This window comes from Podarcis filfolensis (genome assembly GCF_964270895.1).
Source record: "Podarcis filfolensis genome assembly, chromosome: 1".
NCBI lineage: Eukaryota > Metazoa > Chordata > Lepidosauria > Squamata > Lacertidae > Podarcis > Podarcis filfolensis.
The window spans coordinates 114,430,183-114,443,506 of NC_139604.1; the positions used below are offsets into that span (position 1 = coordinate 114,430,183).

A 13,324-nucleotide genomic window follows, 5' to 3' on the forward strand; every position below is an offset into this window, starting at 1 on the left:
CTGAACTGTCTACGACCTGACATTACATACAGATGCAGGACAATAATGTCATTCTAAACTTTCTAGACATGAACGGCAGATTTTTATGAGCATGGCCAACGCAGTGAATGGAACTTTTGCAGACTTGAATGTTTCTACTCCAAGTTCAGAAGAAAGAGGACATCCTATGGCCAGTTTTAAAGCCCTAAACGGCCTTGGCCCAGCACAGTGGTACCTCAGGTTACATACGCTTCAGGTTACATACGCTTCAGATTACAGACTCTGTAACTAACCCAGAAATAGTACCTCGGGTTAAGAACTTTGCTTCAGGATGAGAACAGAAATCGTGTTCCAGCGGCGCGGCGGCAGCGGGAGGCCCCATTAGCTAAAGTGGTGCTTCCAGTTAAGAACAGTTTCAGGTTAAGAACGGACCTCTGGAAAGAATTAAGTACTTAACCCAAGGTACCACTGTATACCTGAAGGAGCGTCTCCACCGCCATCGTTTAGCCCGGACACTGAGATTCAGCGCCAAGGGCCTTCTGGCAGTTCCCTCACTGCGAGAAGCCAAGTTACAGGGAACCAGGCAGAGGGCCTTCTCGGTAGTGGCACTCGCCCTGTGGAATGCCCTCCCATCAGATGTCAAAGAGATAAACAACTATCTGACGTTTAGAAGACATCTGAAAGCAGCCCTCTTTAGGGAAGTTTTTAATGACTGATGTTTTAATCTATTAGCTAGATGCGCCGGGTATAAATAATAAATTATTTATCACCATCATTGAAAGGTCTGATGCAATCTCCAAGAAAATTCATACCCCCTCCATCAGACTGTCCTTTAGTAAAGATCCAAATATTTTTTATTATTATTTTAGTCTACATTCAGATGGTTTTATGACTGTCATTTTAAAGAACCATTTTATTCTAGATTACTTTATTGTTGTTAATTGTTTTTGCCGCTATTTCAAATATTGGAATCTTAACATTGGCTTCTTAGGATGAGAACTAATCATTAAAATACATACTAGAAATCTATAAAATAATAACTGCAAATCTCAATACTGAAAGACAGTGAGAGGTATTCTGCTAGGTTTTATCAAACACACTGGAATTAATGAGCATTCATTTCCATTCATTTCAAGGGTTCCACTCTGACTAAAACATAGCTGAATATCACCCAGTATTTGCTATCAAATCAATCAATCAGTATAAACATGCAACCGTGGTATACATTATTCTTATTTCTATATTATCTGAAGCATGTCAGGCTATTAGATGTTTATAATAAGCAAGCTGGCAACAAGATGAGGGTAGAAATCACCAACCATGAAGTCATTTTTGAAGAGTGACACATGTCCCTAACCACCCCCATCACATATTTTTATTATGCTTTCAAATGGAGCAAATAGCAACAAACTGATGGTCGATACACTTAAGGTGTTTTTGAAAGTTCTTTATAGTGCCAATTAACAAAATGTGATCACTGATTTACTAGTGCATATTCCAGTGCAAAATAAAAAATCAAAGTTCAAATGAAAAAGGCAGGCGCATTCTTGGCTGCTTACGTCCAGTAATTTCTTACACCAAACAGTAAGAAAATGTGATCACTGTGAAGGACAACTATTTTGATTTGGTTTCTAAATTATTCACAGATGCTTTATAGTTCTGATGTAGCCTTCTTCTAATTGAAATGCACAAATTTCACCTTTGAAAACCAAAGGAGGCCAAAAAATAAAAAAAACTAATCGGCTTTCTTTGTTAAAAGAAAAATCTGCTGTTGAATTTGTTCTTGGGCCCCAACTCTCACCAATTCCAGTCTACATGGGCAACAGGGGAAATGGAAGTTGGAATCCAATATCTGGAAGGCTACACGTTCCCTACCCCTGATTTACAGCTCTGGGGCAGTCATATCTCTGTCTTGTCTTTCAGTCATGATCTCCTCCCCTTCAAGTGTTAGAAATTAGCCAGGCGCCAGGTGCATTTCGCTACTGGCATGGGTCCAATTGCGACCACATGGAGATTTCTGGATGCCAGGCTGGCGACTGACATCTCCATCTGGCTGGCCCCTCCAGCTTTCTTAAGCTAGTAAATAGAAGAGCTTATTTATTGCATCTAAATCCCACCTTTTCCTCCAATGAGTACATGGTTCACCCACCCCCCACAGCTAATTCCTACAACAACCCTGTGAGGTGGGTTAAGAGGCCCAAGATCATCCAGTGAGCTTCATGACTGAGTGGGGATTTGAACCCTGATCTCTCAGGTCCTAGCCCGACACTGAATAAATATGGGGAAAGCAAAATGTCACCTAGAGGAGGATCTGAAATATTTTGCTTGAAGCTTGAATTTGTTTTATTCTGGATTGTTTTATTTGATGTTTTAATGTGTTGCAAACCACTCTGAGGTTTTTTCTTTAGAATATATAGAAATGAAATTCATCATCATCATCATCTCCACTGGGCGGGGAATGGCACCTAGACATACCGTTGTGGCAGCCCTAATCTCGGTTTAAGGAGCCATTAACCTATATATCTGAGTTTCTAACCCTGCCTCCTTCCCCCTCGTGACTCAAGAGGGAATATGAAAGCTTTGACTCCACATTCTCAGAAAGCAGAACCGTGCATAATGTTAACATGCCCTGCCATCGCGCTGGATGCAGAAGCGACTGGGGAAGAGCAAATGTCAACAGGAGAATCATATTTTCCTCCAAAAAAAGTGTAACATGACACACAGAACAAACATGGTTCCGTACGCTGCATGTTATGGCTACAAAATGACTTAAGCAGAAAACGACAGTAGTTGCGGTTGTCGTATGACTACCAGATATGCTGTCATGGGGGTTGGAAAGGAATTCAAGATATTCCAAGCCTAAAGGCAGATTCTCATTTTACTAGTTTGTTCTTGTATATGCCTATCCTGAATACTAAACACATACACACCTCATCAAGCGTGAAGGGCACACGTGTGTAAGCAGGATACTGCCTCCTTACATTTTTTTGGAAATTCACTTTTATTTATATTATGGGCTGTTCAGAGACTGAGATGCAAACCAAACAGGGGGTGTAAGTGGCTGAGGGAAGGTCAGGGGGTATCTTATAAGTGCAATGAAACAGAAATGAGGCAAAGATTAAAGGGGGGGACAGGGGAGAGAAAAACAACGCCTCTAGAAAAATATTGGGAGGGAATGTAGATAAATTAAACGAGACAGGGACAAAAAAAGCAAGAGAGAACTTGGAAGAACTCTGGGAATGGATTTGGGAGAGCTGCCCCAATAGGTGCAAGGAAAGCATTGGTGGCCATGGGGACAAATGCTGCCCCCCCCCGATGAACCATAACCCCCAGATTCCCACCTTTCCTTTAAAAAAAAAAAAAAAGAGTCACGTTTCTAACATTTGTAGAACCTGAAGTATAAGTCAAAATGTGCAGGCATTTATTTTATTTTTATTTTTGTGAGTAACTAGCTTACTCTCCCCAACACTGTTTTATTTCACATCCCTCCCCCACCACACACACCCTGGAAAAAATGCCTCTGGACACCCATGAAGAAAAAGGCACATGAGAAGAAAACTGGGGTGGTGTGACAAGCAGGGAAATGGCTCTCTTTTGAGGAGAAGGCTCTATAATTTGTGAGGTAGTGAGGACAAAAAGTTGAGGGAGGAAAGGAAGGAAGGAAGGAAGGAAGGAAGGAAGGAGGGAAGGAAGGAAGGAAGGAAGGGAACTAGGAATGGATCTTGCTTTCTTATGGGGGGACTGTGTCACAGGTGTGTCAAAATATACAGAGAGAGAAATGGAATTATGGGGAGGGCAAATTTCAGATCTCTGTGTCAGGGGCCATAACTCAGTGATAGAAAACATCCCTTGCATGCGGCGTCAGTTTTCATCCCTGGCTAAAGAATTAGGTGTGGGGGAAAGGAACTTTTCCGCAAGCTTCCGAAAGCTGCTGCCAGCCAGTGTCAATAAATACTGGTCCAGATGGGCCAGTTGTCTTGTGCAGTGCAATGCCGCCTCCCTTGGTGTTTTCCTAGATATTTTTTTTATCAGCAAGATTTAAATCAATAAAGTTTCTTTAGAACACATTAGATTTATTCAAAAACACCGAGTAGGGCTTTTAAGAGACACGTGCATATAAAAAGCAGCACGAGAAGAGGCCCCAGGAGTTCTCCTAGGCATCTCCCTCAGAAGATATTGATAGATGGTTTGACCCTGACTCGGTCAGAATTTCCTAAGCCACAATAGAGCACCAGGCCTCTCACGTACAGAGGCATTATAATCCTTTTCCTCTTGAACTTATGTTACTTGCAGTCTTCCTGTTTTGGATTAGATTAGAGGGCTTTGACAGTATAGAGTCAGCAGCACAAGGGCTGCCCCGTTGAAACCCTTACGTAAGTTACAAGGCCTTGTTTTTTTTTAAAAATAAACGCTACAAAAACCTCAGCATTCAATTTTAAAAGGCTTCTGACATGCATGGGGCTGGTGGGCTGGAGTCAACTATAATCAAGGCGACAGGATCGTAAAATAGACCTGTAATGTTCATACCGGGAAGAGCTGAGTCACCATTCTTGACACTGGGGATTAACGTTGTAAGACGCCTGGGCCACTGCCCCAGCTGGCTAGGAATCAGCTGTTGAGAAAGCACTTATCACCCTTCCTTACATACCAGAGATTGTTCCCTGAAAATGAAACGCCACAATAACTTGTTATAGGTGAATCACAGAGACGGAGAAAGAAATAATCTCTGAATGACTGTCCATGTCTTTCAGCGCTGGAATTCTTGGGACACAGAACTGGAGCAGTAAACTGTCCATGCGTAACCTCATTTTTGTCATGAGAGTCATCGCCAGACAGGAAGATAACAGCATTGCTACAGATATACCTGCTAACTATAGCCACACACAAGCACAGCCCATGTGCTCTTGAAGGTATTGAATATACAACTGCAATGGCACTGGTGGGCATACCCAATATTCTTACATGCTGAAGGATCGACAAAGGCATAGTGTACTTCCGAAAACAAAACAAAAAGCACATTATCGAAATGCAACAAACAGTTGGAACAAGAGGTCTGGGTGACATCTAAGTGGTGTGTTATCTTCTACTCCTGGCTTCCATAGTCCCTTGCATGCCCCCAAAATTTGCTCTGGATGGTTGGGGGAACTTCTGAAGCAGAGGGGAGGAAAGAAAAGTCCCAATGCATGAGTGGAAGTCTGCCTGAACCTCAATGGATATTGCTAAAAATATATTTGGCCAATACTTCACTGGATATTTTGTTAGTTTCACATTCAACAGCCAGTTGAAGGGCTTGCTTAAAACAGATAAAGATGCACGTAATATAACCGAAATGTTAATGCAATACATCAACAGTTCCTCTATAACTTGGGTGACAATAGAACAGGAAACATAAGCTTTTCTTTTGTGTTTACACTGGACACAAAAGAAGCAGGAGCTTCATTTTTAATTTGGATGTGCTGGCAATAAGACTTTAAAAACTATACTATTTTAATGTTAGTTTGTGATTGTATTGGTTTTACTGATCTTGTACTGTGTGGATTGCATTTAAATTTTGTAAACTGCTCTGTAAGAAGCTATCCCAAAATACACGGTATAAAAGAAACCAACTCTTCTACAGTAGAAGTAGCTTGTGTCTGCTGCTGCTCAATGTAGTTCTGGGGGTGGGTAGGTGGACCCACCAAACTTAAATAAGCATTACTGATTTAGATTCAGAAAAATAGATTCTGGCTCATCTCATTCCAATAGACTTTTCATGAAAATTACAGGTGAACTACATGTAGGGTCACTTAATCCTAAACTAAGCAACAGAGGGATTGCTATGTAGGTAAATGAAATTGTTGGATGCCTCAAATATTTCCTAAAATCTTCTTTACCCAAAGGCATCGTTTTAATTGATAGGTTTTAAGCATATTTATTGCATTCTGATCTTTATTTGTATTTTATTGCTTTTTGATTTTTATAGCCATTTTTGCCGAAAATGCTCAGCAGCACTGTATATTAATTTTCTAAATAAATAAATCTGCATATGCTAATATTAACTATTTTTTTAAAAGAAAAATGGAAGGATAAGGACAGGAGAACCAGGGCATAAGTTGAAAACATTGCTTCGAACACTGCCTCTGTCAAGCACTTTGGGGATGGGAGTTGCTTTTACAGGTTTTAACTTTTCATCCCACCAACGCAGCAAACTGCTTTTAAATCTAAACACAGGAAATGACTTCTAAGTGGCATCACAGCGGTCTCCAAACATGCCCACTAACTGCTGCGCACACAAGAGCGTGAAGAGAATAGTAGCAGATCAGACCAAAGGCCCATCTAAATCTAGCATTTTGTCCCCAAAATTGCCGGTCGGATGTCTATGGGACGGCTACATTAAACTAAGCTCATTTTAGCTACACAATGCAACTCGCCCAACAAGATTCTGTTTAGGTGCAGAACAACAACAGGAAATATACCATTCGTTTCCAAATGGTTTAGTCAGTTCCTATACAGTGGTACCTCGTGTTACGTACCATCCCCCTTATGAATGCTGCGGGTTACGTGCTCCACTAACCTGGAAGTAGATGTCCCTTGTTGCAACCTTTGCCCTGGGATGCAAGTGGAAGTCACGCTCTGGCGGTGCGGCAGGCGCCATTAGAGAAAGCGCGCCTCATGTTACAAGCGGTTTCCTGTTATGAACAGACCTCCAGAATGGATTAAGTACGTAACACGAGGTACCACTGTAGTAAGTTGCAGCCAAGACCCAAAACATGTGACTTTTCAAAAGAAGATGTTGAAAAACAGAAAAGGGGAGACAGGCTAGGGGTAGCAGGTTTGTCCCAGTTCTACACTAGTTTTACGGCTTCTCTTCGAAGTCTTGGGAATTGCAGTTTGGCGCAGACTCTAAGATTTATGTTGTTGGCTTTCTCTATTCCCTCCATTCCAAACACACAGAAATGCAATTCCCCGGGGTTTCCTAGGGAGAACAAACAACTTTAAACAGAGTCTGTCTGTCTGGCTCACACACACACACACAGAGAGAGAGAGAGAGAGAGAGAGAGAGAGGGAGAGAGAGAGAGAGAGAATTAAATTAAAACTAGGTCCCATGTTGCAGATTGCGGTCAAAAGGAAGATCCCGGGTCAGATTAGCGCCATGCAACTGAATGAATTTCCTTGGTGGGAAATTGAACAAGCTTCTTTATATACCCTTTGACACTTTCCGGAACTGCTGATGTGTGCCTGCGTAGGTCTCTAGAGACTCAACCCAGACACACTTACCTTGCAAGAAGTCTTAACAAAATGAATTTGTCTGCAAGAAAGTTTCAAATAAGAATAGCAATTCCCCAAGCATCTATGTACTGCAAATCTTACTCAAACAATAAACAGTGTTAAGGGCTGGTTCTTGACATCCATGCAATGTTTTTTTACTTCCACCTAACCTGACCTTCCATCCCAGAGGACTGTAGGTACAACTGCCTGAAGTGAACCAAATATAGTAAACACAGTATGTAGAAAATCCTACTGTGCCTTAGGGCTTATCCATGTGTGTATTTTCTTAAAGGTCTGACCCTGTTCCTGTCCCCCCACCCACAAAATGTTCTGTCCAACAGCCTGTGATTATTTAGTGGAGTTTAGGTGCTTATATAAAAAGAGCAGATTGAAGGCTCCAAGTTGTGCCTCTTGCCATCTGCCAGCTTTGTTCTTCTTTCTCCTACTGCAGGAGGATCACTAGGCTACAGAATCATAGGATTATAGAGTTGGAAGGGACCACAAGAGTCATCTAGTCCAAGCCCCTGCAATACAGGAATCTTTTGCCCAACGTGGGTCTCAAACTTGGACCCTCAGATCAAGAGTCTCATGTCAACAGAGCCATCCCAGGGTTGTTTTTGTAGGCATCACATGAGACGGTTTAGGGAGGGCATTCCATATTTGGGGTGCCACTGCTGAGAAAGATCTCTCCCTTGTTACTGAATAAAAGAGACAAACCCAATCTTCATCAATTTGGGCAGGACTAAGGAGCTAGTCTTGTGTGAGGAGCTACACAGTGGGTGCTGAGGAAGCTGAGCTCCTTTTGGAAGGGCATCAATTGAGGATTGCCCAAACTACCAAAATGGATGTGGCCAAGGGGGTCTACACCTTCTCAATCCAGCACTGAGTCTTTTCCTTCATGTTTTGGCTTCATACTCAGAATGCGCAAATTTTAATTCACAAATCAACCCTGCTGATCCTGTGATATAGGATTAGCCTCCATAGGCTGAAGCAGCCAAACCACCTAAGGCAATTTCTTCATTCAGTTAAGATTCATCACACAGTTAGGTGATTTGGCTGCAATTCACACTTGGTTTTTCCCCATTCCGCGAATTATAGAATCATAGAACTGTAGAACTGGAAGGGACCATATAGTCCAGGCATTGGCAGACTTGGCCCTCCAGATGTTTTGGGACTACAACTCCAATCATCCCTAGCTAACAGGACCAGTAGACAGGGATGATGGGAGTTGTAGTCCCAAAACATTTGGCGGGCCAAGTTTGCCTATGTCTGATATAGTCCAACCCTCAGCAATGCAGGAATCTCAACTAAAGCATCCATGACAGATGGCCATCCAACCTCTGCTTAAAAACCTCCAATGAAGAAGACACATCCCATGTTGCTTTCATATTTTATTTTTGCATTTATATCCCACTTTCCCTCCAAGAAGCTCAAGGTGGCATGCATAGTTCTGCTCCTCCCCACTTAATCCCCACAACAACCCTTTGAGGTAGGTTAGGCTGAGAGTGAGTGACAGGTCCAAGGTCACTCAGTGAATTTCATGGCTGCGTAGGAGTTTGAACCCTGGTCTCCCAGGTCTTAATCCAGCACACTAACAACTGTATCACATATCAGTATAATAAGCTAAATTTCCACGAATGTCTGCTACTACAGTGGTACCTCGGGTTACATATGCTTCAGGTTACATACACTTCAGGTTACAGCCTCCGCTAACCCAGAAATATTACCACAGGTTAAGAACTTTGCTTCAGGATGAGAACAGAAATCATGCGGCGGCACAGTGGCAACAGGAGGCCCCATTAGCTAAAGTGGTGCTTCAGGTTAAGAACAGTTTCAGGTTAAGAACAGACCTCCGGAACAAATTAAGTACTTAACCCAAGGTACCACTGTATATAGTACATATATGTTTGAATGGGGAAGGCCAAAGAAATGCTGATCTGCCATTAGCACACCAGACTGTTTTAAGGAACAAAACGAAAAATGACTTGTTTGCAAACCATAAGCGCCTTTAAGACTCCTGAGCACTCACCTGAAACGAAAACGAAAGTGAATTGTGCTATCATAAGCGAAAAGAAGTCAAAACACACCCTAAAGCTGGGTGAACCAAAATCTAATTCTAACAACAACAATACATGTTAAATTGAACAAGAACAAGCTATTAACTTGATCATGTTTGATTAAACAGAACTTTGTCTCCAGTTGCTCATAATCTTTGTCATTCGTCAGCACAGAAACTTGTAGGATTTCATAGAATTGTAGAGTTGGAAGTGATCCTGAAGGTCATGGAGCCCATTTGCATCAAGATAACCTCTGTTTCATATACAGTATATGAGGCTGAGGGGTGGAAGTTGAAGCCAGGTGTGTGTGTGTGTGTGTGTGTGTGTGTGCGCGTAATGCAAAACCAAGCATAAAGAAAATCATCACAGAAAACAGGTATGAAACATCGAAGCAAAGATTAAAAGCAGGGAGGGCAGAGACATCAGTAATACATTTCAGACTAACCGTAATCCTAGGTATCTTAAAAAAAAAAAAAAGCTATATACTGGTTCTCTAATCAGTCTGTGGCTAACTTTCCCACAGACTCCCAAGGGAAAACAAAAAGGTGGATGATTCACTGTGTACTACAAACACCAAATGCTCAAGCTCCAACAGGTCAAACGACTCTCGTTCCAAACGTTAGAACTGAAAGAGCTTGGAAGGGCCACCACGGACACAGCTGCAGTGAAGACAGAGTGTCCTCAGTTGAAATTTTCCATTATTACAAGGAGAGGCATTGGCAAACCAATTTAATATGAATCATGGTGCCCTATAAAGACAGCCAAAGAAGCGCAGATTGTCCAAAACAAGGGTCTTAAACTGCGTGCAGCATTCCACTGTACAAGTCGTAAAACATCTTCGCTGCCCCAAGGAAAGTATCAGAAACGTGGATTCAGAACTTCCTGAGATCCAAACGTCATTTTGTTGAGCATTGGTGCTGGCATACATTGAGCTGCCAAATCAAAGCCAAAAAATAAAAATAAAAATTACAGAGAACTTAATGGTGCTTAGACCCTAGGACAGGGGTAAGCGACGTGGTGCTATCCCAAAATGCGTGGGTGGCATTTTAGATGCTTCCTTTCTTCAGAAAATAATTAACTGAGATACTTATTGGAACAGTCCAACCCAGAGAGGTTTTGCTATATTAAATAATACTTTATCCAATGTTCAAGACAAAACAGAATGTGTTAAACTTCCATTTGTTCTAGGATTATTATTTTTTTTTAAAGGGAACAGCAGATATTTCAAAAGAGGATTAAGGTTAGCATTACGATAACAAGGCTCTGACACGGCCACACGGAGTTTGGGAACCTTTGCTTTCATTTTAGGTCAGTCACAGCTTACTGTGTCTAAAGATGTAAAAATTCCAGAAATTCTGAAGCTATGGGGAAAGATGGGGGTTTTCCCTTGAGAGGTTTGGGGCAGGGGATAGAAATTTGAGGGAAAACTGAAAAATGTGCCATACTTCAAAGAAAAAATAAAAATGTCACCCTTTATGGATTGAGTCACTTCGTTATACACCTTTAGGTGCCAGGCAAAAAGTTCCTCTTTAATCAGGCCTTTGGATTATTTGATTGACATCCTATGCGCTTTTAAAATGTGTTGGAGGGGGGTTATTGGGTGATGGTTGTTTTTATTTTGATTATGTACTTTGTGGTTTTATACTCTGATTTCGTCCTGTGAACTGTCCTGAGACCTGCAGGTGTAGGGCGGTGTATTCATCATCATCACCATCATCATCATCATCATCATCATCATCATCATCATCATCATCATATATTTTTAATTTTGTTGTTACAAATAGAGATACAAGCCAGTGAACACCAAGGGACCTGTAGCCTCTGGTTTTGCCAGTTCATAAGGATCAATTTAAAAAACCAAAAGAAGCCACTAACATTAGAGTAAAGAAAAATGTCATGTATTCTGAGAATTATTATGCCTTGTTTCCAGCGTAGTACTAAGCCACCATACCATCAGCACAAGGATGTCCATTTGTGTGACAGGACTTCTGCTCTCCGCCCCCCCCATCCCCCCCCCCGGCCTTCCAATTCTAGCTGTGTCATCCAAACCCAAACAAAACAGAGTTAACCTTTTGGTTTGTTGAAGCAAGTCAACTTCAAATCAGAGTTTATGAAACTGATTTGTTTCAACAAACCAAATGGGCTTAGCCAAGGGAGGGCAAATTGAGGTTCTCCCCCCCCCAAAAGGCCTGCCTCCCCCCAACAAAAATCCTGGCTACACCCATGACTAACCATAGTTAAAATTAACTGCAATTCAGGATGAAAACGGCAAGCTGCATTTTAGACAAAACAGAAGTAGCCATTTCCATTCCCTTTATAGCCATACACTCCTCATAGCCATACACAGCACACAAGGCCAACACTTGTTCTCGTTATGTCGAAATGCAGCCTTTGGCTTATGGGAAAAGGATACACTTATAGCTAGCAAATTGTGGCCAAAGACCATAGTTGTGAGCTGGCCAGAAATGTGACATATGTCCGAAACTGATGATCTGGGGGCTGAGGAAAAGGGTGGAGGAGACTGTAGAAGGCCATATTTGAACATGTCTCAGTATCTTGATGGTTGTGAAGTTTCAACATGCCAATTGCAAGCTGAAGAATCCCTCGGTGGAATCTCCCACAGACTCTTAAGTAATTCTATGAATTTAACAGAATTACTCATAAGCTCACAGCTGTGAGCTGTCCAGTTCAAGAATAGCTTCTCTTTCCAAACTTGACAAAAGCACATGAGATGTGGCATGTATGAAAAGCTGATGAGAAGAGCAGGGTTGGGTTTTGGAAAGCCATATTTGAACATACCTTGATGGTTGCAAAGTTTCAACGGGCAAATTGAAAGTTACAGAATCTTTCAACGTTTTGGGAGGGGGGGGGGGAAACTTCCAAAGAGTCTTATGTAATTCTATGAACTTCTTCCTGTTACTGAATTATTCAGAATAATCTTGTTTATGCTTCTGAAAGACTGCCTTGCAGCAAGTAATTCAGCACTGGGCCAGAACAATTCTTGTGGAATTCTGTCGGGACCTGTTCCACGGTTGATCAAGAGATATCTCTGTGTGTAGACAAACTGTCCCTTTTGGCACCAATGTTGTTTGAAACATAAACATTAATGAGAGTTAGTGACCCAGTTGAGGTTTCGAATACGGCAGATGTAGGACTAGAGGTCTCTAAAACAGATTATTTACCCAAGACCATCTTGTCCCTGGATTCCTTACTAGATCTGTTAACAACCCCAATCAAGTATTATAAATATCTTAAGTTTGAGAGGGTTAAGAATCTGATAGGGAATTAAGTACACATTCACTTGGGCTATCTTTAAATCTCGACACAGCCACTATCTTGAAACTCAACACTATTAAATGTATTTTCTTCCACTACCACACAGCAATTTCCGACTTTTGCATTTACAGCTAGCGAGATAAAGTTGGGGGGGGGGGGGGGATTGCAGCTCCATACCACCAAAAAATGGCTTCAGGTCACTTTTATAAGAATTGAAGAAGCCAGAGAGAGAGAGAGAGAGAGAAATCAGTTTTTACACCTACTCAATACAACACATAGCGCGGAGGTTCATTAATTTCCAGCTCTAGAACAAAACCTTCAATGCAGTTGCTTTGATCACCTCTTACTGACTTAACACACTTGGGGCCAGGATGGGGGGGAGTGTTTCACCACCCCCCACCCCCACTACCACCATCAATTTCTACATTCCTGGCTCACCACTGTATCTTGAGAAACTGTTGTTACTACTCACATTTCTTTTTTAGTAGCTAAAAGCCTCTTAGGCCCTCAGCTGTTAATGAAGATGCAAAGTTCATTGTTGTTTTATGACCCCAGAAGGTCATTAACTTGTGGTGACTAAATCTTCAGCAAGAGTCTAACAGTCACGGTCAAAATCAACCTCACACACCATCTGGAGCATAAGATGTGTGCAAATGCAGAGACGCTTAAGATCCACAAGGTGTCTGACCACCTTTAATTTCCCAGGGGTATCTGGTAACCCATTTATACCAAGGTGAACAGAAGATAGCTCCCCTGTGCAAGAG

The 13,324-nt window shown here is 41.8% G+C and overlaps 2 protein-coding genes across 2 annotated transcripts in view; one reads left to right on the forward strand and one right to left on the reverse strand.

Annotated features, from left to right (window-relative positions):
* GOLGA5 (golgin A5) overlaps positions 1–13,324 on the forward strand; it is a 496,232-nt gene that overhangs the window by 192,412 nt on the left and 290,496 nt on the right. The gene's annotated exons all lie outside the window — the stretch shown is intronic.
* ITPK1 (inositol-tetrakisphosphate 1-kinase) overlaps positions 1–13,324 on the reverse strand; it is a 121,715-nt gene that overhangs the window by 88,072 nt on the left and 20,319 nt on the right. The window lies entirely within an intron of this gene.